Genomic DNA, 26,710 nt, shown 5'->3' with positions numbered 1-26,710 from the left:
TGCAATCGCACAAAGGAAAAAAGATAAAGAGCTATTCAGTAGGATTTAGGGTCCAAGCTATTGAATACCGGTACAGTATGCTAAAAAGAACAGTAAGCAGCTATGTTTTATTAATATACCGTATCTGCGTGTGTCAAATACTGTATAAGTCATTAAATGACTCCCGCCTCCTGGTGGTAGAGGGCGCTGCCGCGCTAGTGATCCTTCTTGCGACTTCCGGTACTGCAGAAGAAGTGAACACACGCAGCAAGACATTTTTTTTTTGTTTACTCTGACTGAACTTTTAACAAGGAGGATTACATACCGGTATCTAAAATAAAACAGTTTTCTAAACTGGACTTTCAATTGAAGCAGGAGGTAATAATTAAAGGAATATCTCCATCGAAACAGAGACTTTTAAAACGGAAGAAAGAAAATAAGGAAGACTTCTATAAACAAGTTATCGATGCTTTTGGTCAGAAGGAGCTGCAAATGGACTCCATTTATAAGTACAGGTAAGACCATAATAACGTTTTTTTATTAAATGTGCTTTTCATGATGGTATGCTTACATCACACTCAAAGCGCACGCCTAAATTTACCGCATTCCTTTTGGTAAACGCCGGAGTGAGAAGAGGTTTTAAAATAATTACCGCATGCACGGCCATCCCGCCAGTTTCCAGTAAACGCCGGAGTGACAGGAGGTTTTAAATTAATTAGCGCCCCTGCGGCTATTCAAGGAAATACGGTATGCTAAGCTATCTGCACGAAACATCCACATCTTAGCTTTGTTACAGGTGTCAAATCCAATTATATATCAATTTTTCATAATAAAGTCATTTTGATAATAGGCTAATATAGCTAATATAGACACTTACGTCATGTGTTGTCTTCATTATAACACTTATATAATACTTTTAAAGTCATTTTGATAGTAGGCTAATACAGCTAATATAGACACTTACGTCATGTGTTGTCTTCATTATAACACTTATATAAGACTTTTAAAGTCATTTTGATAGTAGGCTAATATAGCTAATATAGACACTTACATCACGTGTTGCCTTCATTATAACACTTATATAATACTTTTAAAGTCATTTTGATAGCAGGCTAATATAGACACTTACGTCATGTGTTGTCTTTATTATAACACTTATATAATACTTTTAAAGTCATTTTGATAGTAGGCTAATATAGACACTTACATCATGTGTTGCCTTCATTATAACACTTATATAATACTTTTAAAGTCATTTTGATAGTAGGCTAATATAGCTAATATAGACACTTACGTCATGTGTTGTCTTCATTATAACACTTATATAATACTTTTAAAGTCATTTTGATAGTAGGCTAATATAGCTAATATAGACACTTACGTCATGTGTTGTCTTTATTATAACACTTATATAAGACTTTTAAAGTCATTTTGATAGTAGGTTATTATAGCTAATATAGACACTTACATCACGTGTTGCCTTCATTATAACACTTATATAATACTTTTAAAGTCATTTTGATAGTAGGCTAATATAGCTAATACAGACACTTACAACATGTGTTGCCTTCATTATAACACTTATATAATACTTTTAAAGTCATTTTGATAGTAGGCTAATATAGCTAATACAGACACTTACAGCATGTGTTGCCTTCATTATAACACTTATATAAGACTTTTAAAGTCATTTTGATAGCAGGCTAATATAGACACTTACGTCATGTGTTGTCTTTATTATAACACTTATATAAGACTTTTCAAGTCATTTTGATAGTAGGCTAATATAGCTAATATAGACACTTACGTCATGTGTTGTCTTCATTATAACATTTATATAAGACTTTTAAAGTCATTTTGATAGTAGGTTAATATAGCTAATATAGACACTTACGTCATGTGTTGTCTTCATTATAACATTTATATAAGACTTAAAGTCATTTTGATAGTAGGCTAATATAGCTAATATAGACACTTACATCACGTGTTGCCTTCATTATAACACTTATATAATACTTTTAAAGTAATTTTGATAGTAGGCTAATATAGCTAATACAGACACTTACAGCATGTGTTGCCTTCATTATAACACTTATATAAGACTTTTAAAGTCATTTTGATAGCAGGCTAATATAGACACTTACGTCATGTGTTGTCTTCATTATAACACTTATATAATACTTTTAAAGTCATTTTGATAGTAGGCTAATATAGCTAATATAGACACTTACGTCATGTGTTGTCTTCATTATAACACTTATATAATACTTTTAAAGTCATTTTGATAGTAGGCTAATATAGCTAATATAGACACTTACGTCATGTGTTGTCTTCATTATAACACTTATATAATACTTTTAAAGTCATTTTGATAGTAGGCTAATATAGCTAATATAGACACTTACGTCATGTGTTGTCTTCATTATAACACTTATATAATACTTTTAAAGTCATTTTGATAGTAGGCTAATATAGCTAATACAGACACTTACAGCATGTGTTGCCTTCATTATAACACTTATATAAGACTTTTAAAGTCATTTTGATAGCAGGCTAATATAGACACTTACGTCATGTGTTGTCTTTATTATAACACTTATGTAATACTTTTAAAGTCATTTTGATAGTAGGCTAATATAGACACTTACGTCATGTGTTGTCTTCATTATAACACTTATATAATACTTTTAAAGTCATTTTGATAGTAGGCTAATATAGCTAATATAGACACTTACGTCATGTGTTGTCTTCATTATAACACTTATATAATACTTTTAAAGTCATTTTGATAGTAGGCTAATATAGCTAATATAGACACTTACGTCATGTGTTGTCTTCATTATAACACTTATATAATACTTTTAAAGTCATTTTGATAGTAGGCTAATATAGCTAATACAGACACTTACAGCATGTGTTGCCTTCATTATAACACTTATATAATACTTTTAAAGTCATTTTGATAGTAGGCTAATATAGACACTTACGTCATGTGTTGTCTTTATTATAACACTTATATAATACTTTTAAAGTCATTTTGATAGTAGGCTAATATAGCTAATATAGACACTTACGTCATGTGTTGTCTTCATTATAACATTTATATAAGACTTTTAAAGTCATTTTGATAGTAGGTTAATATAGCTAATATAGACACTTACGTCATGTGTTGTCTTCATTATAACATTTATATAACACTTTTAAAGTCATTTTGATAGTAGGCTAATATAGCTAATATAGACACTTACATCACGTGTTGCCTTCATCATAACACTTATATAATACTTTTAAAGTAATTTTGATAGTAGACTAATATAGCTAATACAGACACTTGGGGACAGCAATCGGAGGGTTGCTGGTTACTGGGGTTCAATCCCCACCTTCTACCATCCTAGTCACGTCCGTTGTGTCCTTGGGCAAGACACTTCACCCTTGCTCCTGATGGCTGCTGGTTAGCGCCTTGCATGGCAGCTCCCGCCATCAGTGTGTGAATGTGTGTGTGAATGGATGAATGTGGAAATACTGTCAAAGCGCTTTGAGTACCTTAAAGGTAGAAAAGCGCTATACAAGTATAACCCATTTATCATTTATCACTACTTACATCATGTGTTGCCTTCATTATAACACTTATATAAGACTTTTAAAGTCATTTTGATATAGGTTATTATAGCTAATATAGACACTTACATCACACGTTGCCTTCATTATAATACTTGTATAAGACTTTTAAAGTAATTTTGATAGTAGGCTAATATAGCTAATATAGACACTTACATCATCTGTTGTCTTGCTTATAACACTTATATAAGACTTTTAAAGTCATTTTGATATAGGTTATTATAGCTAATATAGACACTTACATCACACGTTGCCTTCATTATAATACTTGTATAAGACTTTTAAAGTCATTTTGATAGTAGGCTAATATAGCTAATATAGACACTTACATCATCTGTTGTCTTGCTTATAACACTTATATAAGACTTTTAAAGTCATTTTGATAGTAGGCTAGTATAGCTAATACAGACACTTACAGCATGATTTTGACATGGCGGTGAGGGCTGGTTACGAATTATAAAACGTTAATAACATAAAAACTATAATCGACAAAAAAATGTTGTGCAGCACAAACTTAGCTCAAAGTATTGTGACTCTTTAATGGATTTATTACAATCTTTGCAAGATGGGTAACATTTGCTGTGGTCTGGAACAACAGAAATGCAGCCAATTTTACAAACAGGTAATGTGTCATAAGACATGCAAATATAAATGAAATACACAGAGGATATAAGTAAAGGATATTAAACACACTCAAATATACCTACAAACGAGGCATAACGATGCAATATGTAGCCTTAATAGCATGTTAGCGTGGATTATTAGCACTCCACGCAAGTCAATAAAGCTCACCTTTGTGCATTCACGCACAGCATAAAACGTTTGGTGGACAAAATGGGAAAAAGGAGTGGCATAAAACATGTCTTTCTGTCGCAGCGACGGAGAAAGTTGTACATGTAAACAAACTATGGTGAGTTCAAGGACCGCCGAAATTAGTAGGACAAAACGGCGCCGGCCAAATACTGTCATCAGTAGGGATGATACTCGAAACCGGTTTTCCCGGTTGTTTGATAAGAAAAGAACCGAGTCCTCGGACTCGAATCCCTTTTTGAGAACCGGTACCCGTTATCGAGACCACTATAGTAAAGGAAAAGAGTTGATTCTTTATTCGAATACCGTCCCGACCAGAAATGCTCCGTGGGACATCACAAGAAATTACGTCACGTAGCTCAATCATTAGGCGCAGATAGAGAAAGCAGGAAAACAATGGACGGGAAAAAGCGCTCCAAGGTGTAATAAAGTTCAAAACAAAAGCTATAATCCATCGAATAACTTTACTGAGATTTGAGCAGGGTAAAACACATGACGAACACTTTTACGACCAACCGGAAACATAGCAACCAGGCTAGCAACGCACCTCCTTTACGGCAGCTGTCGCAACGTTCTTAAAGCAACCGCAGCACATACATATATATACAACATATCTCCCTTTTTTAACTTTTGTTTTTCTTTCCTTGTAAACAAAAAAAAAATCACACTGTAGATGTGTTGTTTGTCTAATTATAAATAATGCAGACGAGGCGTGTTGGCTGAGTTCTTGACGTTTACTTTCACAGCGTGGCAACATGCAACACTTATCGGGGGGGGGGGCTCCGCGCATGCTCGTAACTCCCGTTGCATGCTGGGTAGTGTAGTTGTTATATTCTCTAGCTCATAACATTTTCCCCCCATAAAGAAATAATGTTAACTCAATAAAGGGTATTTCTTTTTTTAGCTTTAACTTTTCATTTTTTTTAGCATTGTAACCACATTTGCAAAGAACTTTTCTCTTCGTAGAATTTTCTTTCAATAAAGAAATAAAGTGCAAAAATGTCAAAGCATCATAACAAACAGTTATGTCAAATAGCAGCAGAAGTGCACTTTTTGGAGAGCTGTATTATTTTCAGTTTTGTGCCCAAGGGACTGATTTTATTTAACACTACATTATTATTTATACACCTATAGTGATCACAGAGACAGGTTGTTTTTGTGTTACTGTATATATTTGTTTCTCTGAAAAATCCCACTTAATATACTTTGGGTAACAACAGTCAATATTTATTTATTTGATTTTATTTTTTTAGGTGGGTAACAGTCAATATTTATTTATTTATTAGATTTTATTTTTTTATTATATAATAAAAGTGAACTTTTGTTAAACCAAATATTGTGTGTTTTTTTTCATATACAACAACCTATCTGGACTCGATAAGAGAATCGATAAGGAATCGGTTCGATAAGAGGATTCGATAATAGGCTCGAACTCAATAATTCCTTATCAAACATCATCCCTAGTCATCAGTGAAGCAAACATATTAAACAGTGGGCTTTCTAACAATTAGTAAGGTTTGTGTTGTGTTTATACTCATACAGAAACATTATTAAAACAACAAATATATTTTCCCCCCCATCTTTTTCCATTTTTGAAAAAGCTCCACTTGGGCGGTGCTGAGAAGCCGCGGGTTGCTGACCCCCGCTCTAGCCCCGCTATAATTCAACCGACTTGGCGGTAAGCGTCGTTAGCATTGCGATTCCGTGAAAAAAAGGAGCTTCTTTAGTTTACAGATTGGAGTCTTGGCCTGGAAGAGTAATTACACGCCGCATGAGATCTGTTATGCCTTCACTGCAGCAAAGGGAGAAAGTAAAGTTCTGCGTACATTTGTCTTTGGGCGAGCAAACCAAAACAAAAGCTATCGATAGGTCATTTGATTACATTCCACGTGTCTCGCACCAATAATTCCTGCTGATGGAAAGGCTTGACAAGTGTTGTTTAAGCTAACGGGAGACAGTGTTTACAAGCTAGCTCCCGACTAGCGCCACTTCAGCCAGGCCACATGAGTTCTAGTCTTTAATGTTTTGTGCAGGCGTGGACAGTTTTTCATCCGATCCAAATCCGTTCGGCTGGCTCGTATAATCCCTTTCCTCTTTTTGCTTCAAACGTTCCATGAGCTCATACAGGAAATATTTGCTCTCACCTCATATGTCAGTGTGTAAATTTGAATGAAGTTGTAAAAACTGGAGCTCCAGTTTCGCCTGCTGAGACGTTATGATTCTGTTCTTTCACCGTGCGGCGCTCGCCAATGCTGACAGAACTAGCTAATGCTAATGGTTTCAGGTTTGAACGCGCCATTGGTGAGTAGCGACCGGACCGCTGTTTTCAGAGTTCAACTGCGTTTGCGTTGTTTTCATCACCACTAGGTAGGGCTGGGTGATATATGGAATATCAGTGTTTCCCATAAACTGCCAAGATACCTGTGGCGGTGGGGGCGTGGCTACGGGCGTGGTCACCGTGACATCATCGAGTAATTTGCATAATTTACTACAATGATATGATTTTCTCTAAAAAGGCTCAAAAAATGTATACTTACTAATTAATAATAACAGTTTTGTTTTAAACGTCCATCCATCCATCCATCCATCCATTTTACAATATAATTACAACACTTTATGTACATATTTATATAAAGATTTGAACAATATGTTATTCACTGAAATATATTTATTAATTGTGGTTCTTACAAAAAATACATCTTATAAAATACAAACGCTAAAATGTCTCTTAAAGCTCTGCCCCTTTAATTAGTGCATACTAAATAATTTAACTCTAGCTTACTACTACAACCATATTATTTACCAGCAACATAAAGTGAAACAGAGGCAGAGGTGTCCTGCCACAGTCAGTAACAAATAAACAGAAAACAGTAGTGGTCAAATACAAATAAGGCAACAAGAGAAGTATCCTACACTTCTCTTTTGTAAAGTAAATCTGAACAGCCTATATGGGCATCTACATCAACTATATGATTTGCCTGAGAAGCTGGACAGGACAAAAAAAAATAAAAATAATTTTTTTTTTTTTTTTTTTAATTTGTGGCGGACGTAATTCTTTCGTGGCGGGCCGCCACAAATAAATGAATGTGTGGGAAACACTGAATATACTGGATATACCGCGGGTTCGTCTCTGTGCGATATAGAAAATGACTATATGGTGGTGATGGAGTATACGTTCTCACGCAGTTGCTTTTAGCTGCTGGCATTACACTACAGGCTCTTATCAGTCTTTCTTGTCCCTCCTTCTCACAGAGACTTAAAACAAGCGCACCTTCTTACATACGTCACATACCAGTGTTTCCCACGCATTCATTTATTTGTGGCGGCCCGCCATGAAAGAATTACGTCCGCCACAAATACAATTAAAAAAAAAAAAAAAAATATATATATATATATATATATATATATATATATATATATATATATATATATATATATTTCTTTTTTTTGTCCTGTCCAGCTTCTCAGACAAATCATATAGTTGATGTAGATGCCCATATAGGCTGTTCAGATTTACTTTACAAAAGAGAAGTGTAGGATACTTCTCTTGTTGCCTTATTTGTATTTGACCACTACTGTTTTCTGTTTATTTGTTACTGACTGTGGCAGGACACCTCTGCCTCTGTTTCACTTTATGTTGCTGGTAAATAATATGGTTGTAGTAGTAGGCTAAAGTTACATTATTTAGTATGCACTAATTAAAGGGGCAGAGCTTTAAGATACATTTGAGCTTTTATATTTTATAAGATATATTTTTTGTAAGAACCACAATTAATAAATATATTTCAGTGAATAACTTATTGTTCAAATCTGTATATAAATATGTACATAAAGTGTTGTAATTATATTGTAAAATGGATGGATGGATGGATGGATGGACGTTTAAAACAAAACAGTTATTATTAATTAGTAAGTATACATTTTTTTAGCCTTTTTAGAGAAAATCATATCATTGTAGTATATTATGCAAATTACTCAAAGATGTCATGGTGACCACGCCCATAGCCACGCCCCCACCGTCACAGGTATCTTGGTAGTTTATGGGAAACACTGCATACGTATACACCCTCGCGAAGCAGAGAGGTAGCGGCACGGGTAAAGTTAGCTGTGGTGCGAGTGGTGATATGAGAGAAAGAAGGTGCGAACCTGGTAACAAATGAAGGAAGAATGAATTCCCGAGAAAAACAGCAGGGGGTCCATCGTCTGGCGGTGGTTTGGCTTCAAGCGGGAAGATGTTGAACAGACAACCGTAATTTGTCAAGTGTGGGGCAAAAGCGCTGCTACAAAAAGTAGCATTACTGCTAATGTGTAGCATCATTTGAAAAGTCACCCGCTAGAGAATGAAGAGTGCTTGAAACTCCGCATGTCAACATCTCCGTTCGGTGCCACACCCACAAAATGCCCGAGCAACCATTTCCACATCAACACCGTATGAAACAAATAGTCAACAACAGAAGGAGATAACGTCCGCAGGAACCTACCACACAGTGAAGGACATACACTATTTGATTTCCTATTATGCAGCTCATTTTTATTTGACACTTATTGAAATATCTTGTGTGACATCATGCACAAAAGTGCACTTTTATTTGTTTTAAACTATAAGAGTGGCGTTCTGCACAAAAAGTGCACTTTAATTGAGTGTTGTTTTGATATGTCATCTTAGTGACATCATGCACTAAAGTGCACTAATAGCTTGTTTTAAAATGTCTCTGACAATCTTGCACTTTCTGTTTGGAAATGACATGAATGTTTGTGCCACTGCTTAATACCGTATTTTTCGGATTATAAATCGCTCGGAGTATAAGTCGCACCGGCCGAAAATGCATAATAAAGAAGGAAAAAAACATATCTAAGTCGCACTAGAGCAGGGGTCACCAACCTTTTTGAAAGCAAGAGCTACTTCTTGGGTACTGATTAATGCGAAGGGCTATCAGTTTGATACACACTTAAATAAATTGCCAGAAATAGCCAATTTGCTCAATTTACCTTTAACTCTATGTTATTATTAATAATTAATGATATTTACACTTAATTGAACGGTTTAAAAGAGGAGAAAACACGAAAAAAATGACAATTAAATTTTGAAACATAGTTTATCTTCAATTTCGACTCTTTAAAATTCTAAATTCAACCGAAAAAAAAAGTGGAAAACTAGCTAATTCGAATCTTTTTGAAAAAATAAAAAAAATAATTTATGGAACATCATTAGTAATTTTTCCTGATTAAAATTAATTTTAGAATTTTGATGACATGTTTTAAATAGGTTAAAATCCAATCTACACTTTGTTAGAATATATAACAAATTGGACCAAGCTATATTTCTAACAAAGACAAATCATTATTTCTTCTATATTTTCCATAACAAAAAATGTAAAAGAAATTCAAAAGACTTTGAAACAAGATTTAAATTTGATTCTACAGATTTTGTAGATTTGCCAGAATAATTTTTTTGAATTTGAATCATAATAAGTGTGAAGAAATATTTCACAAATATTCTTCGTCGAAAAAACAGAAGCTAAAATGAAGAATTAAATCAAAATGTATTTATTATTCTTTACAATAAAAAAATAAATTTACTTGAACATTGATTTAAATTGTCAGGAAAGAAGAGGAAGGAATTTAAAAGGTAAAAAGGTACATGTGCTTAAAAATCCTAAAATCATTTTTAAGGTTGTATTTTTTCTCTAAAATTGTCCTTCTGAAAGTTATAAGAAGCAAAGTAAAGAAATTAATTTATTTATTTAAACAAGTGAAGACCAAGTCTTTAAAATATTTTCTTGGATTTTAGTTCAAATTTCAAATTTATTATTCTTCGGTCAATCGTCAACAAAATAAACAAACAGTTGTACATCCATAAATTAAAAATGAAAATGTTGCAGACCGAAAGGGTTTAGGCTGAAGTTGAACACTTATTGCGCCTAACCCTATAAACAATATCAAGTACAAAAGAAACTTCCGAAAATTATTAAATTTCCTTTGTACAACATATTATAAATACACATTATACATAACATAAACACAATTCAATTATATACACAGTAAAGGCATGTGAAATATCCTTGTACACATGTTAAACCTCTGTACCAATTTATATACTATATACAAACAATTGTACTTCCATTATTATTTATAACCCACATTTAGTATTTGAATTAACATTGATCATAGTATTAACTACTGTGTTGATTCAAGAGTGATATATTTTTTCAAGACATTAGTCTTAAAGTGTTTTTTAAATGTGTGAATAGAACTGGAACATTTTAAGGAATTATCCAAGCTGTTCCAAAGTTGAACCCCCCCTGACAGAAACACATCTACTTTTTAAGCTTGTTCTTATCTTAGCTTTCTGGAAGACAGCTGAACCTCTGAGGTCATAGGGATTCTCTCTGGGTTTAAACCTCTCCTGTAGACATCCAGGCAGCATGTGGTTATGAGCTTTGTACGTCACAATAGCAGTGTTGAGGTCAACAAGATCGTGCAGTTTTAATGTTTTTAATGTAATAAACAGAGCATTGGTATGGTCATGATAGTCTGCATAATTTACAATTCTACTCGCTTTCTTTTGAAGTAAGAATATAGATTTAATGTTTGTTTTGTAATTGTTACCCCAGATTTCGACATAATAATTAAGATAAGGGAGTACAAAATAATTATATAACATGATAAGAGCCTGTTGATTTACGGAGTTTTTGATTTTATGTAACATAGCAATATTTTTTGACATCTTTGTCTTAAGTGTATTTATGTGCAGTTTCCAATTTCATTTATCATCTATATGGATTCCCAAAAAATTTGTTGAATACACCCTTTCTATCTCCATATCATAAATTCTTATATGACACTGTTTGTTATTTTTCCTATTTCCAAAAATTATATATTTTGTTTTATTTAGGTTGATTGATAGTTTATTGGCATCAAACCATTGCTTTAGTACAGGGGTCACCAACCTTTTTGAAACCAAGAGCTACTTCTTGGGTACTGATTAATGCGAAGGGCTACCAGTTTGATACACACTTAAATAAATTGCCAGAAATAGCCAATTTGCTCAATTTACCTTTAACTCTATGTTATTATTAATAATTAATGATATTTACACTTAATTGAACGGTTTAAAAGAGGAGAAAACACGAAAAAAATGACAATTAAATTTTGAAACATAGTTTATCTTCAATTTCGACTCTTTAAAATTCAAAATTCTACCGAAAAAAAGAAGAGAAAAACTAGCTAATTCGAATCTTTTTGAAAAAATTAAAAAAATAATTTATGGAACATCATTAGTAATTTTTACTGATTAAGATTACTTTTAGAATTTTGATGACATATTTTAAATAGGTTAAAATCCAATCTACACTTTGTAAGAATATATAACAAATTGGACCAAGCTATATTTCTAACATAGACAAATCATTATTTCTTCTAGATTTTCCAGAACAAAAATTTTAAAAGAAATTCAAAAGACTTTGAAATAAGATTTAAATTTGATTCTACAGATTTTCTAGATTTGCCAGAATATTTTTTTTGAATTTTAATCATAAGTTTAAAGAAATATTTCCCAAATAATCTTCGTCGAAAAAACAGAAGCTAAAATGAAGAATTACATTAAAATGTATTTATTATTCTTTACAATAAACAAAAAAATTACTTGAACATTGATTTAAATTGTCAGGAAAGAAGAGGAAGGAATTTAAAAGGTAAAAATGTATATGTGTTTAAAAATCCTAAAATCATTTTTAAGGTTGTATTTTTTCTCTAAAATTGTCTTTCTGAAAGTTATAAGAAGCAAAGTAAAAAAAATAATAAATTTATTTAAACAAGTGAAGACCAAGTCTTTAAAATATTTTCTTGGATTTTCAAATTATATTTGAGTTTTGTCTCTCTTAGAATTAAAAATGTCGGGCAAAGCGAGACCAGCTTGCTAGTAAATAAATAACATTTAAAAAATAGAGGCAGCTCACTGGTAAGTGCTGCTATTTGAGCTATTTTTAGAACAGGCCAGCGGGCTACTCATCTGGTCCTTACGGGCTACCTGGTGCCCGCGGGCACCACGTTGGTGACCCCCGCTTTAGTATGTAGAGTTCACTCTCTACAGTCCATAAGAGTTGGCCAAGGTCTTGCCCAGAACAGTACAGTCTTGTATCATCAGCAAAGAGAATACATTTGAGTTTTTTTAAAAGATTTTACAGATATCATTAATGTACAATAAAAACAAATTTGGTCCCAGTACAGAACCTTGGGGTACTCCATGTGTTATAATCTTTTTATCTGAATCTACATTATTCATATGCACATACTGTTCTCTGCCACCAAGATAACTCTTCAACCAATCATGAGCAAGACCTCTAAAACATACATCTGCATTTTGTTTAAAAGCAATGTATGATCGATGGTGTCAAAAGCCTTGCTCAGGTCAATAAAAACGCCAACAACAAACTCCCTCTTATCAATTGCAGTGGTTACCTCCTCAACTAGTTCCATCACTGCCATGGAAGAGGACCTGTTTGGTCGAAAACCGTATTGGTGTTCGCTTAGCAAGTGATGCTTATCAATAAAACTGTCTAATCTTGACACAAATAATTTTTCAAGGATTTTTGAAAATTGTGAGAGTAGAGAAATAGGCCTATAGTTGGTGAACTGATGCTTATCTCCACTTTTGAAGATGGGAATAACTTTTGCCGTTTTCATTTTATTTGGGAAAACACCTTTTATAAAAGAAATATTACATACATAAGTGAAGGGAACAGCTATAAAATCAACAATTTCCTTGATCAGAGAAAAGTCCAAGTCACAGCAGTCTGTTGACTTCTTGTTTTCCTGAGAATTTACAATTTCTGTGATTTCACTTTCATGAATGGGGGAAATAAAAAACGATTCTAAGTTGCTTTGATTGGTATGTTCATGAAATTTGACACTGTTTTCGTGTTGTACAATTTCATTTGCTAAATTAGGTCCAACGTTCACAAAGAAGGTGTTAAAAGCATCCGTTATTTCCTTAGCGTCATTATAGTTTGATTATTTTCTATGAAATAGCTTGGATGTTCCTTATTTGTCATGTTTTTTTTAATGATACCACTCAAAACTTTCCACGTACCCTGGATGCTATTTTTACGTTGTTCTAATACAGGGGTCGGCAACCCAAAATGTTGAAAGAGCCATATTGGACCAAAAATACAAAAACAAATCTGTCTGGAGCCGCAAAAAATTAAAAGCCATATTACATACAGATAGTGTGTCATGAGATATAAATTGACCTAGTACAGGGGTCGGCAACCCAAAATGTTGAAAGAGCCATATTGGACCAAAAATACAAAAACAAATCTGTCTGGAGCCGCAAAAAATTAAAAGCCATTTTACATACAGATAGTGTGTCATGAGATATAAATTGAATTAAGATGACTTAAAGGAAACTAAATGACCTCAAATATAGCTACAAATGAGGCATAATGCTGCAATATGTACATATAGCTAGCCTAAATAGCATGTTAGCATCGATTAGCTTGCAGTCACGCAGTGACCAAATATGTCTGACTAGCACTCCACACAAGTCAATAACATCAACAAAACTCACCTTTGTGCCTTCACGCACAACGTTAAAAGTTTGGTGGACAGAGTGAGACAGAAAAAGAAGTGGCATAAAACACGTCCTAGAAAGTCGGAGAAAGTTATACTTGTAAACAAACTACGGTGAGTTCAAGGACCGCCAAAATTAGTAGGACAAAACGGCGCTCGCCAAATACTCGAATCAGTGAAGCATGTTTAATATAAACAGTGTGCTTTATAACAATTAGGGAGGTTTGCGTCATGTTTGTCCTCCTACGGAAACCATATTAAAACAAACTTTTTTTTTTCCTCATCTTTTTCCATTTTTCATACATTTTTAAAAAAGCTCCTGAGAGCCACTAGGGCGGCGCTAAAGAGCCGCGGGATGCCGACCCCTGTTCTAATAGGTTACAGTAATATGTTCTTTTGCTGTGCTTTATTATTTGTGTTAACTTATTTGTATACGTTTTATATTTGTGTTCAGTTTCTTTGGTTCTGTGCTTTAAATGTCTTCTGTAAAGATAATTTTTCTTTTTGCAGGACTTCAATAGTCCCTTTGTGATCCACGGTTAGTCCTTAACAGTGCTGTCCTTAATGTAATGTTTTTTCATTGGACAGTGCTTATCATACAGTGTTATAAAAATGTTGAGAAAATGTTCGTATGCCTCATCCGGGTCTGTGGAGGTGTAAACCTCCCCCCAGTCTTGAGCACATAACTCAGACTTGAATGCTGCCATAGTTTCTGGCGTTTGATGTCTAACAAATCTATATTGAACTGCTTTTTTAGTCCCTCTCTGATCAAAGAAATTGTGGAAAATACTGAATACAGGTAGATGATCACTTATGTCATTGAGTAGTAGTCCTGCTGTTATTTGATTCTCAGGTTGATTGGTGAAAATGTTATCTATCAGTGTGGAAAAGTCTACTGTTATTCTGGTAGGTTTTATGATAAGGGGAAAAAAATTATTGCTGTACAATCCTGTTATAAAACCGGTTGTTTTGGTACTGTACATGGGATTCAAAAGATTAATATTAAAATCACCGCACACAATATGGAGCTTGTTTGACTTATTAAACAAATAGTCCAATTTTTGATTAAATGTATCTAGACATGATCCAGGTGTTCTATAAACACAACTGACATTTTTTTATTTGTATTTTTCTACTTCAATTTCCACAGTAACACATTCAAAAACTCCAGCTATAGCAGTTGATTTGCTGTCAATTTTCCAACATTTTAAATCTCGATTTACAAAAAGTGCTACTCCTCCTCCCCTTTTTCCAACTCTGTTTGTGGTGAATAGTTCATAACCATCCAATCTCATATCACAACACTTGTTCTCATCGAGCCAAGTCTCTGAGACTGCAACAATACTACATTTTTTTAACTGGCTCGGATATTCACTAATATTGTCAACATTTTTATACAAGCTTCGGCTATTAAAATGTATTACAGTAAAAGATTTGTCCATATTCACACATTTAAATTGTTCGTCTGTGTAGTACTCACAGTTTCTGGTAATGTTATTGTAAAGATTACAGTCTGGATCTATATCACTGCCAAACTCATTTTACTGTTATAATTGATGTTGTCATAAAAATCTAGTTGAATATGATTATAATTATTATACAGTTCTCTACTATGAATATGTATATATTTTCAAATTCTATTTGAGTTTTGTCTCTCTTAGAATTAAAAATGTCGGGCAAAGCGAGACCAACTTGCTAGTAAATAAATACAATTTAAAAAATAGAGGCAGCTCACTGGTAAGTGCTGTATTTGAGCTATTTTTAGAACAGGCCAGCGGGCGACTCATCTGGTCCTTACGGGCTACCTGGTGCCCGCGGGCACCGCGTTGGTGACCCCTGCACTAGAGTATAAGTCGCATTTTTGGGGGAAATGTATTTGATAAAATCCAACACCAAGAATAGACGCTTAAAAGGCAATTTAAAATAAATAAAGAATAGTGAACAACAAGTGTGGCGCATTATGAAGCCTAAAATAGCACAACGGAGACCCCCGCCCGGACTGTTGAACAACTTAAGCTGTACATCAAGCAAGAATGGGAAAGAATTCCACTTCAAAAATGTGTCTCCTCAGTTCCCAAGCCTTTGCTGAGTGTTGTTAAAAGGAAAGGCCATGTAACACAGTGGTGAACATGCCCCTGTGACAACTTTTTTGCAATGTGTTGCTGCCATTAATTCGCACATAGATTTTTTTTTAGAGGCGCCGACTTCCTCTTCCTGGTCGCTGTGATGTGACTCTCGTCAACAGTCGCGTCGGACCAATGAAGTTTACTTAGATTTTCCGTCACTTCGTCTGCTAATTTCATGAATTTCATCAATTAAAAAAATACATCATAATTGTCAATCCTATTTTTCTGTTTCTTTGTTTAACAAGCTCTCGAACAATACCAACCTTTTTAAAATGGAGTAAATATTAAGTAGCTCCCACCCCCTTCCCTCTGTTGCAAGTTTTGTTGATTCTATGTAACATGTTTATGTGTGCTATGGCTATGAGGTTTTTTCCCTTGGCCTCAGTCTGGACCCCCCGCCCTGGAGTCCAGCCTTTGACTGAATATTTTTTTACACACATACCTACTAATAGCAATTGAAGTTGCTTGTTTGGGGAAACAGTTTCTGGAAACCAACCAACTGCAGGCAATTTGGCTTCTGAACATGTTCTTTGTTTAACAAGCTTTCGAACAAAACCCAGGCTTTAATCCTTTAGGGGCGATGGATGGCTGACTTGCGCTCATACAGCAGCAGCTCCCACTCCCTTCCCTCTGTTGCAAGTTTTGTTGATTCTATGTTAAAAACAATGTTAAAGTTAAAGTTAAAGTACCAATGATTGTCACACACACACTAGGTGTGGCGAAATTATTCTCTGCATTTGACTCATCCCCCTTGATCACCCCCTGGGAGGTGAGGGGAGCAGTGAGCAGCAGCGGTGGCCGCGCCCGGGAATAATTTTTGGTGATTTAACCCCCAATTCCAACCCTTGATGCTGAGTGCCAAGCAGGGAGGAAATGGGTCCTGTTTTTATAGTCTTTGGTATGACTCGGCCGTCGTTTGAACTCACGACCTACCCATCTCAGGGCGGACACTCTAACCACAAGGCCACTGGTTTCTGAACATGTTCTTTGTTTAACAAGCTTTTGAACAAAACCCAGGCTTTAATCCTTTAGAGGCGATGGATGGCTGACTTGCGCTTATACAGCAGCAGCTCCCACTCCCTTCCCTCTGTTGCAAGTTTTGTTGATTCTATGTTAAAAAGTTAAAATACCAATGATTGTCACACACACACTAGGTGTGGCGAAATTATTCTCTGCATTTGACTCATCACCCTTGATCACCCTCTGGGAGGTGAGGGGAGCAGTGAGCAGCAGCGGTGGCCGCGCCCGGGAATCTTTTTTGGTGATTTAACCCCCAATTCCAACCCTTGATGCTGAGTGCCAAGCAGGGAGGTAATGGGTCCTGTTTTTATAGTCTTTGGTATGACTCGGCCGGGGTTTGAACTCACGACCTACCCATCTCAGGGCGGACACTCTAACCACAAGGCCACTGGTTTCTGAACATGTTCTTTGTTTAACAAGCTTTCGAACAAAACCGAGGCTTTAATCCTTTAGGGGCGATGGATGGCTGACTTGCGCTTATACAGCAGCAGCTCCCACTCCCTTCCCTCTGTTGCAAGTTTTGTTGATTCTATGTAACATGTTTATGTGTGCTATGGCTATGAGGTTTTTTTCCTTGGCCTCAGCCTGGAGTCCAGCCTTTGACTGAATATTCCCCCCCCCCCTCCCCCTAAACCAACCAACTGCGGGCAATTTTGTTCAGAAAGATTTACTTTCTATAAATGTCCATCGAAATGTTAGTATTAGTATTTGTCCTAATCCCGTAGATATCCCGCGAGTACTATTATGTGACAAACCGCGGACCTCACACGAGTCAGAATAATCACTTGAGGCTCCCTTGTTTTCCACATGTCCAAGTAGGACCGCAGCAGAGTTCCCACAGCTGCGTTTTCCCTTTTTTTTAAAAAATAAAAAATTGCTGAGTCGATGCTAACTGGGGCCAGGCTGAATAGCCTCCACGCTGGCCAGCCGTCACAAGACAACAGGGGGAGCGTCAGATGGATCGAATGAGGCTAGCTAGCACCCCTAGGGGAGTGTTACTCTTATAATTTATCCATGACAGTTCTCAGCTGGTTGCCATTACTCTTTCAGGAAACACTGTAACTCATGCGTTTGCAGTCACCGCGTGTGCTCCTGTGGACTCAAATCACAATTTCCCTTCTTCTAAACAAGCGTCTAATACCAAGATCTCAGTCCAAAACAACCTTTGGGATGTGCTGGGCTGGAAGATTTATATCAAGGATGTATTAAACCAGACCTGCCATTTGCGGCCCGCAGCTTGACACACGGGTTAGAACGTAACACAAAATGACGCGAAAATTGCGCGAGCCGAACTTAAATGCTAACGCTAGCATGCTAACAGTTAGCATGTATCAAGTACCAAGTTATAAGACTCTTAGGTGTTCGGCTGTGAATAAAGTTACCATGCTAATGTTAGTATACTTGAATGATAACGTTAGCATGCTAACAGTTAACGTGTCCAATACCAAGTTGTATTACCCTTAAGGTGTTTGGTTGTAAAATTGGCTAAAAAAAAAAAAGTGCATGCTAGAATGCTATTGTTAGCATGCTAACAGTTAGCATGTGTCAATAGAATAGAATAGAATAGAATAGAATGGATAATATGGGATAAAAATAAATTACGCAAGAGGTAATAAAGAAAAAACTAAGAATTTAAATAAACAGACTAGGGATGTCCCGATCCAGGTTTTTGCATTTCCGATCCGATACCGATGTTGTTTTTGCACTTCCAATCCGATACCGATACTGGCCTATCCAAGCATGTATTAAAGTTTAAAGTTATTTAGCCTACTTAGTTGTCAGATTCATGTTGATAAGGGTTTTAGTACGCTTGATAACAACTAGCCAGCTGAATTAGGTGAGTTTGAATAATACACAATGGTTGGTAACAAGAAACTGACCTGTTTATTCAAGGATGAACACAAAATAGACAAAATTATACATGACAAACAGAAATGGCATCATTGAACTAGGACTGGGCGATATGGCCTTTTTTTAATATCGCGATATTTTAAGGCCATATCGCAATACAATACGATATATATCTCGATATTTTGCCTTGGCCTTGAATGAACACTTGATGCATATAATCACAGCAGTATGATGATTCTATGTGTCTACATTAAAACATTCTTCTTCATACTGCATTAATATATGCTACTTTTAAACTTTCATGCAGAGAAGGAAATCACAACTAAAAAAAATCACTATTTTTTTCATACGGTGTTGATCTGGAAATGTTTGCCTCGGCATGTTGATGGTGTGGGCGTGTGGCACCGAATGGAGATGTTGACATGCGGAGTAAGCACTCTTCATTCTCTAGCAGGGGACTTTTCAAATGATGCTACATATTAGCAGTAATGCTACTTTTTATAGCAACGCTTTTGCCCCACACTTGACAAATTACGGTTGTCTGTTCGACATATTCCCATTTGACGCCAAACCACCGCCAGACGATGGACCCCCTGCTGTTTTTTTGGGGAATTAATTAATTATTCCTTCATTCGTATTAACACTCGCACGGCTGCGCTAGCATCGCAGCTAACTTTAGCCTTGCTGCTACCTCTCTGCTCAAGGAGGGCGTATACGTATGTGACGTAAGTCGTGACAGTATGTGACGTGTGTAAGAAGGTGCGCTCGCTGTCATTGAGAAGGACACACAAGAAAGAGTGAGAAGAGCCTGTAGTGTAATGCCAGCAGCTAAAAGCAACTGCGTGAGAACGTATACTCCAATATCACCATATAGTCATTTTCTATATCGCACAGAGACAGCTGACATTTTTACCGGTAACTTTTAATTCACATGGCGGTCTTAACGGTTAGGACACAGACCTGTGGATGTGTTGAAGGTGTGCTGGAAAATGCAGAACGGAAATTAGGGAGCAGCAGAAAAGTGGAATGTATTATTTAAATGAGTGCGTTGGAAAACACGGACCGGAATTTTTAAAAAAACTGGATCTGGATCGGCATTTTCCCAAGCCCGGGCTGGCACTCGATTGCCAGCACTTGTCTTAAAGTTGTCAAGGAGTGAGGTTTGCCAATGTACACATGGCTCAACCACACTGGCCCAGCACCTCCAAGTCTGAGTCCATGGTTCTCGCCCGGAAAATGGTGGAGTGCCATCTCCGGGTTGGGGAAGAGATCTTGCCCCATGTGGAGGAGTTCAAGTATGTCTAAGTCCTGTATTGCGGACGCTGTATCGATCCGTTGTGGTGAAGAAGGAGGTGAGCCGGAAGGCAAAGGTCTCAATTTACCGCTCAATCTACATTCCTATCCTCACCTATGGTCATGAGCTTTGGGTTATGACCGAAAGGACAAGATCACGGGTACAAGCGGCCGAAATGAGTTTCCTCTGCCGGGTTGCGGAGCTCTCCCTTAGAGATAGGGTAAGAAGCTCCTTCATCCGGGAGGAGCTCAAAGTAAAGCCGCTGCTCCTCCACATGGAGAGGAGCCAGATGAGGTGGTTCGGGCATCTGGTTAGGATGCCACCCGAACGCCTCTCTAGGGAGGTGTTTAGGGCACGTCCGACCCGGTAGGAGGACACGGGGAAGACCCAGGACACGTTGGGCGTTCCCGGCTGGCCTGGGAACGCCTTGGGATCCCCCGGGAGTTGCTGGACAAAGTGGCTGGGGAGAGGGAAGTCTGGGCTTCCCTCCCAAAGCTGCAGCCCCTGCGACCCGACCTCGGATAAGCGGAAGAAAATGGATGGTTGGATGGGTGGATGGACATGGCTCAGCCAAACTGCCTGGTCTTCATTTCCGATCCTTGTATTTGAGATTTTGTCCTGTTGTGACGACCCAAAGATTTTGACCATGAACCATTGGAACCTCTCCACTGCGACTCCGGCAGGGCGATCATCCCTTTGGACAAAAACATTCCTTAAATCCTCAGGTTTCGGTGGCCACGGATGAAATGCTGGCTGTCCAGAGTCAGGACCGGGGGTGGACCACTCGCCTGTGCATCGGTTGGGGACGTCTCTGCGCTGCTAACCTGTGTCCGCTCGGGATGGTCTCCTGCTGGCCCCACTATGGACTGGACTCTCACACTATTATGTTAGATCCACTATGGACTGGACTCTCACACTGTTATGTTAGATCCACTATGGACTGGATTCTCACAATATTATGCTAAATCCACTCGACGTCCATTGCACCGGTCGCCACATCTGCGGTCCCCTCCAAAGTTTCTCATTGTCCCATTGGGTTGAGTTTTTCCTTGCCCTGATGTGGGATCTGAGCCGAGGATGTTGTTGTGGCTTGTGCAGCCCTTTGAGACACTCGTGATTTAGGGCTATATGAATAAACATTGATTGATTGATTGAAATGTCCTAAGGCCAAGTTAGCGCCTCTACAGATGTGATGTCACCAACACCCGGGGGAGGATTCAGGTCCAATGAAGTGACCTGAGATCTGTGCTTGTTTATAGAACATATTTTTAGCTTGATGCAGCCTTGGGACAAAGTGTTGGAAAATCCTCATTGCTGTTATCTGCCGGTGTGGACTTGTGGGTTTGCTCTTGAAGCTACGCGTAGGTGCTAGCAGAATTTAACAACCAAACTCAATAGGGATGTTGCTTTGCCAAACATTCAGCGCAGATCATTCAAGGGTCACGTCAATCCTGCCAGTCATTCCCTCCAACCTGGAAACGAAAAATAAAACCTGTCTAGCGTAAAACAGGGTCACCCGAGCTCAGTCTTCAGATCCATATTAGTTCATGTTTGTGCGAGCGGGGGCGGCAGCAGCTCCAGTTCTGTTCAGTGTTTGCAGGTGGAAACTCGCCAGTTTGATGAAGATGCGGAAAACCTGTCAATGCTCCAACCCCTCGGGCTTGGGACTTAGGTTCTTCACCGATATCCATTCCGCGCCAACCCTACCTGGAATCACAGCGTCACGCACAAGATCTGCTTTTAGTTGCCTCTAGACCAGGGGTGTCAAACTCAAATACAGAGTGGGTCAAAATTTAAAACTGAACAAAGGTTGAACAAACTAACCTTTTAATAGGGACCCAAACATGTTTTGCATTGGATATTGAACACGCAAGGCTTATATAACTTTATAGTGACATGCAAAATCCAGTTTCAAATAATAATAATAATAGTTCAAAAATATCAATGGCATATCAAATAAAACGTAAATAAAAATGTAATGCCTCTTTTCTATTTGCAGCCTTCTGAGGTAAATATCAGAATATCAATCAATGTCAATCAATGTTTATTTATGTAGCCCTAAATCACAAGTGTCTCAAAGGGCTGCACAAGCCACAACGACATCCTCGGTACAGAGCCCACATACGGGCAAGGAAAAACTCACCCAAGTGGGACGTCGGTGTGAATGACTATGAGAAACCTTGGAGAGGACCGCATATGTGGGTAACCCCCCCCCCCCTCTAGGGGAGACCGAAAGCAATGGATGTCGAGTGGGTCTGACATTATATTGTGAAAGTCCAGTCCACAGTGGATCCAACACATCAGCGAGAGTCCAGTCCATAGTGGGGCCAGCAGGAAACCGTCCCGAGCGGAGACGGGTCAGCTGCGCAGAGATGTCCCCAACCGATGCACAGGCTATTTGTCCACCCGGGGTCCCGACTCTGGACAGTCAGCACTTCATCCATGGCCACCGGACCTGTGTAACTCCCCCCTCCACAAGGGAGAGGGGAGCAGAGGAGAGAAGAAAAGAAACGGCAGATCAACTGGTCTAAAAAGGGGGTCTATTTAAAGGCTAGAGTATACAAATGAGTTTTAAGATGGGACTTAAATGCTTCTACTGAGGTAGCATCTCTAACTGTTACCGGGAGGGCATTCCAGAGTACTGGAGCCCCAATAGAAAACGCTCTATAGCCCGCAGACTTTTTTTGGCTCTGGGAATCACTAATATGCCGGAGTTCTTTGAACGCAGATTTCTTGTCGGTACATATGGTACAATACAATCAGCAAGATAGGATGGAGCTAGACCGTGTAGTATTTTATACGTAAGTAGTAAAACCTTAAAGTTGCATCTTAAGTGCACAGGAAGCCAGTGCAGGTGAGCCAGTATAGGTATTTATATATGTATATATGTATATAAAGGTATATACAATATAGGCGTAATATGATCAAACTTTCTTGTTCTTGTCAAGAGTCTAGCAGCCGCATTTTGTACCATCTGTAATCTTTTAATGCTAGACATAGGGAGACCCGAAAATAATACGTTACTGTGAAAAAATAAACTTTTTCCACAGGCTAATAATACACTTGAAAATAAAATAACAATAATGAATGAATCAAACATTCAAGCCTTGAAGTAGCAAGAGAAAGCGCATGAATAAAACGTTAATTATTGCTCAGTTTGCTACACTGATTTGCTTTAACACTGAATATGGAACAAGCAACACTTATATAACTTAATAGTGCAAAATCAACTTTCAAAAAACAAACGATAAAACATCAGTGTTTCCCACACATTCATTTATTTGTGGCGGCCCGCCACGAAAGAATTACGTCCGCCACAAATAGATTTTTCTGCTTTTTTTTCCTTTTTTTTCTTTTTCTTTTTTTGTCCTGTCCAGCTTCTCAGGCAAATCATATAGTCACTACACTACCGTTCAAAAGTTTGGGGTCACATTGAAATGTCCTTATTTTTGAAGGAAAAGCACTGTACTTTTCAATGAAGATAACTTTAAACTAGTCTTAACTATAAAGAAATACACTCTATACATTGCTAATGTGGTACATGACTATTCTAGCTGCAAATGTCTGGTTTTTGGTGCAATATCTACTGTACATAGGTGTATAGAGGCCCATTTCCAGCAACTATCACTCCAGTGTTCTAATGGTACAATGTGTTTGCTCATTGGCTCAGAAGGCTAATTGATGATTAGAAAACCCTTGTGCAATCATGTTCACACATCTGAAAACAGTTTAGCTTGTTACAGAAGATACAAAACTGACCTTCCTGTGAGCAGATTGAGTTTCTGGAGCATCACATTTGTGGGGTCAATTAAACGCTCAAAATGGCCAGAAAAAGAGAACTTTCATCTGAAACTCGACAGTCTATTCTTGTTCTTAGAAATGAAGGCTATTCCACAAAATTGTTGGGGTGACCCCAAACTTTTGAACGATAGTGTATGAGTTTTAGCAAATAAGCAGTTAGCGAAAATAAAAAACAATACAGAAATGACAATGAGCATTATTACACTACAAATGGAGCAATACAAATACCAATAGAAATAGCGCTATTGATAATGAACAATACCAATACTTTACCTTTATTATCAACAATACAGTTGTTCAAATGCAACAATACATATACGTAATGATAACTTGAGATACGAAAGAATGCAGAAAAATGGAGGGGAAGAAAGAGAAGCAACCTATATTAACCTTGTAGATTGTTATAGTAACAATAGGTTAAGCTTTGTCAGTGAGCCATGTGTTATACCCAGTTTACCCTAGGGCAACAACGTTAATATATGTTTGATGAAACGTGATTATGTACATGAGTGTATGTATGCATACAGTATGTACTTGTATATGTACAGAATGTGTATATGTGTTTGTACAGTGACTGTATATGTACAGTATGTGTATATGTATGTTTGTACAGTGAATGTATATGTACAGTATGTGTATGTTTGTATATTTAGTATGCACTAATTAAAGGGGCAGAGCTTTAAGAGACATTTTAGCTTTTATATTTTATAAGATATATTTTTTGTAAGAACCACAATTAATAAATATGTTTCAGTGAATAACTTATTGTTCAAATCTGTATATAAATATTTACATAAAGTGTTGTAATTATATTGTAAGATGGATGGATGGACGTTTAAAACAAAACTGTTATTACTAATTAGTAAGTATACATTTTTTGAGCCTTTTTAGAGAAAATCATATCATTGTAGTAAATTATGCAAATTACTCGATGATGTCATGGTGACCATGCCCATAGCCACGCCCACACCACCACAGGTATCTCGGCAGTTTATGGGAAACACTGAACATCGATGGTATATTGAATACAATTTAAATAAAAAATTGAATGCCTCTTTTCTATTTGCAGTCTTCTGAGGTAAATATCAACATTAACTTTTTCCACAGGCTAATAGATTTGAAAATGAAATAACAATGAATAAATCAACCATTCAGGCCTTTTTACTGCTCAGTTTGCGACACACTGATGTGCCCAAGCCAGATACCTGCCATCTTTTCTGGGATGCTAGTTCATTAATGTCGGGGCTCAGGTGGGCGGGGTTGGGGGGTCCCGTAAGAGTTAGTGCTGCAAGGGGTTCTGGGTATTTGTCCTGTTGTGTTTATGTTGTGTTACGGTGCGGATGTTCACCCGAAATGTGTTTGTCATTCTTGTTTGGTGCGGGTTCACAGTGTGGCGCATATTTGTAACAGTGTTAAAGTAGTTTATGCGGCTACCCTCAGTGTGACCTGTATGGCTGTTGATCAAGTATGCCTTGCATTCACTTGTGTGAATATATATGTCATGTGACAGGGGCCGGCACGCTGTTCGTATGGAGGAAAAGCAGACGTGACGACAGGTTGTAGAAGACGCTAAAGGCACGCCCCCATATTTTTGTCCGGGTGGAAATCGGGCCAAATTTGGCCCGCGGGCCAGAGTTTGGCACCCATACTCTAGTCAGTCCAACGCAGGGGTGTCCAAAGTGCGGCCCGCAGGTCATTTTTTAACGGCCCCACGGCACATTTTAAAAATACGATTGAAAAAAAAAAGAAACATTAAAAGTGGTATTTAAAGAGCAAACAGGTGAAATGTAACAAGAAAATGTAGCAATGTTTACTCTAATCACACAAAGCTGCCATGTAGGCTGTTTCTTTCTTTAAAAAATAATAATGAATGAAAATCAATGTCATTATGAATGATTGACCTATTCAAGGCTCCAATTACCGTACGTCACATTAAATATTTTGAGATATTTTTGGGGGAAAATGTTGCATATTTTGTGTTTGCCATGTAAAAAAACGAGCTGCTTTTTTTTAAAGAAGGGCCTAAAACGAACAAACAAAAAACAAACAACAATAAAACTTATAATTGACAGATAGATCTGAAGTTGATCTCGAGATTATGGTGTTAAAAGTAAAGAGTAAAAAAAAAAAAATTATAATTTATTTTTTAACACTTTAATGAGTAGGACCCTTTTGGATCCCCTGCAATTTTAGTGTGATTAGTTTATAAGTGTCATTGCTCAAAAAATAATAATGAATTAAAATCAATGGTGTTATGAGTTATTGACCTTTTTAAGGCTCCAATTATTATATAATCTCAAATATCCCACTTAAAAATGTTATTGGGTGAAAATATTGCATATTTTGTGTTTTTTTCATTAAAAAAAAAGGGGTTTCTTTGACAAAAAGGGCATACAATTTAAATCTTTAAAAAATGTTATATTTTTATTTACATTTACGTTATATTTTATTGTATATTTTATGTATTATTTATTTATTTATTTTACCTTATTTATTCTTTATTTACCTTAATATAGTTTGTTAGATTGGAGCTAAGTTTGCATATATTCATGTGTGTCTATATTTGTTGTGGACACTAGGCGACAATTACCTTGGGAATTAAGTGGGTGGGTATTGTAAGGGATGGGGTTTACTATGTTAC

The 26,710-nt window shown here is 36.9% G+C and overlaps 1 protein-coding gene across 5 annotated transcripts in view; it reads left to right on the top strand.

Moving 5' to 3' along the window:
- The window catches only part of LOC133656345 (tenascin-like), a 140,279-nt gene that overhangs the window by 8,944 nt on the left and 104,625 nt on the right, over positions 1-26,710 (top strand). The window lies entirely within an intron of this gene.

This window comes from Entelurus aequoreus, linkage group LG08, assembly GCF_033978785.1.
Source record: "Entelurus aequoreus isolate RoL-2023_Sb linkage group LG08, RoL_Eaeq_v1.1, whole genome shotgun sequence".
In the NCBI taxonomy this organism is placed as follows: domain Eukaryota; kingdom Metazoa; phylum Chordata; class Actinopteri; order Syngnathiformes; family Syngnathidae; genus Entelurus; species Entelurus aequoreus.
This window is presented reverse-complemented; position numbering and strand designations above follow the sequence as displayed.